Source organism: Arachis ipaensis, chromosome B04 (assembly GCF_000816755.2).
Source record: "Arachis ipaensis cultivar K30076 chromosome B04, Araip1.1, whole genome shotgun sequence".
In the NCBI taxonomy this organism is placed as follows: domain Eukaryota; kingdom Viridiplantae; phylum Streptophyta; class Magnoliopsida; order Fabales; family Fabaceae; genus Arachis; species Arachis ipaensis.
Genome location: NC_029788.2, coordinates 77,753,194 through 77,755,805, shown reverse-complemented (window position 1 = coordinate 77,755,805; position 2,612 = coordinate 77,753,194).

Genomic DNA, 2,612 nt, shown 5'->3' with positions numbered 1-2,612 from the left:
GAAAGCCGAAATTATTGAAGAAGAGGAAGTGGTTGAAGACTTAGTAGATGCGGAACCTCCATGGGAAACTCAAGTCATAGAGCCTCCTTCCAAGACGTTTGAAATTGATGTTGAGGAGGGTGTACAACCTCCAAGGCATATCGTGGTTGAAGACTTTGAAGAGGTTGATTAGGCGATGGGTTCAATAATTAATGAGTTTCCACCTACAATTGAACCCTCTCCCATTGAACTAGAGGAAGAGGTTACTGTTGCAGAAGCTTGTCAAGAGGTGGATATCATCAAAGAGGAGCCCAAAAAAGTGAAGCACACATTGGCAAGGCTACCACTGGAGATACCTCCCCCCAAGCCATTACCATCCAACACAACATTCAAGTGGGTAAAATTCTTATCATTGAACTGTACCTTCCCACTTGAATATGGTCTGCTTGAAACGGATGGACAACTTAGAGCTATATGCGGTCTTAAGAGTAAAAGGGAGATGGTTAGCGGTTGGCAACAGCATCCTAGGTTCGTTATGGTTGGAAGCTCAAGGCCCAATTGCAAGGGTTGGTATAATTCTCGATTGATTGGGTCTAGGAGGATATTTGGGCACTTAAATGAGAATTCCAAGGCTGAACCACCCGGATGGAATCATGATGATTGATGAGCGGATAATTTATACGCTTTTTGGCATTGTTTTTGGTATGTTTTTAGTAGGATCTAATCACTTTTAGGGATGTTTTCATTAGTTTTTATGTTAAATTCACATTTCTGGACTTTACTATGAGTTTGTGTGTTTTTCTATGATTTCAGGTATTTTCTAGCTGAAATTGAGGGACTTGAGCAGAAATCAGATTCAGAGGTTGAAAAAGGACTGCTGATGCTGTTGGATTCTGACCTCCCTGCACTCAAAGTGGATTTTCTGGAGCTACAGAACTCGAAATGGTGCGCTTCTAATTGCGTTGGAAAGTAGACATCCAGGGCTTTCCAGCAATATATAATAGTCTATACTTTGGCCAAGAATTAATGACGTAAACTGGCGTTCAACGCCAGCCTTCTGCCCAAATCTGGCGTCCAGCGCCAGAAAAGGATCCAAAACCAGAGTTGAACGCCCAAACTGGAAATTATGAATTAAGATCAGAGCACCAAGCTTTGGAGCCATTACCAGGATTTGTTTGAGCCTGGACATCACAATTTCGTGCACCAAGTTTTTGGCGCCGTTGCCGGGGATTGTTTGAGTTTGGACAACTGACTGTTCATCTTGTTGCTCAGATTAGGTAATTTTCTTTTAATTTTATTTTCAAAAATTTTTTCAAAAATATTTCTAAAATTTTCTCATCTGTTTTTGAAAAAAAATAAATAAAAATGTTTTCAAAAATTTTATTCAAAATTTTTAAGAATGAATTCTAGTGTTTCATGAAGCATGTGAAGCCTGGCTGGCTGTAAAGCCATGTCTAAATTCTTTTGGACTGAGGCTTCCAACCATCAGCTCTTACACGACTGTAGGGTATGTCAGGCGTGTCATGTCTGAATTACATGCTGAAGCTTGGCTGGCCATTGGCCATGTCTAGTGTTTTGGACCGGAGCTTTCATTGAAAGCTTGGCTGGCTAGTGAGCCATGTCTAATTCCTGGACTGAAGCTTTAGACTAAGAAAGCAAGATTCCTGGAATTCATGTTAAAAATTTTAGAATCCTTATTTTTTCTTTTTCATATAATTTTGGAAAAAAAAATCCAAAAAAATTAGAAAATCATAAAAAAAAAATATATTTGTATGTCTCTTGTTTGAGTTTTGAGTCATGTTATAAGTTTGGTGTCTTTTGCATATGCATCTTGCATTTTTCGAAAATATCATGCATTCATAGTGTTCTTCATGATCTTCAAGTTGTTCTTGGTAACCACTGTAAGTTTCATGAATGAAACAAGGTCTTCCATTAGAAATCTGGAAGCACAAATGGGCCAGCTGAGTAAAAGGATCAATGAAATCCCTCCTAGTACTCTCCCAAGCAATACAGAAGAGAGGGACAAGCCCATCACTAAGAAAAAGATGGAGCAAGCAAGAGAGCCCATTCATGGAGCTCAAGAGGCGTATGAAGCTCATCACCATGAGATTCCGGAAACGCCTCAAATGCACTTTCCTCCACAAAACTATAGGGAGCAAATCAACACCTCCCTAGGAGAATTGAGTTCCAATATGGGACAACTAAGGGTGGAACATCAAGAGCACTCCATCATGCTTCATGAAATAAGAGAATATCAAAAAGCAATGAGGGAGGAGCAACAAAGACAAGGAAGAGACATAGAAGAGCTCAAGGACATCATTGGTTCCTCAAGAAGGAAACGCCACCATCACTAAGGTGGATTCATTCCTTGTTCTTACTTTCTCAGTTTTTCGTTTTCTATGTTATGTGCTTATCTATGTTTGTGTCTTCATTACATGATCATTAGTAGTTAGTAACTTTGTCTTAAAGATATGAATGTCCTATGAATCCATCACCTCTCTTAAATGAAAAATGTTTTAAATCAAAAGAACAAGAAGTACATGAGTTTCAAATTTATCCTTGAACTTAGTTTAATTATATTGATGTGGTGACAATGCTTCTGGTTTTCTGAATGTATGCTTGAACAGTGCATA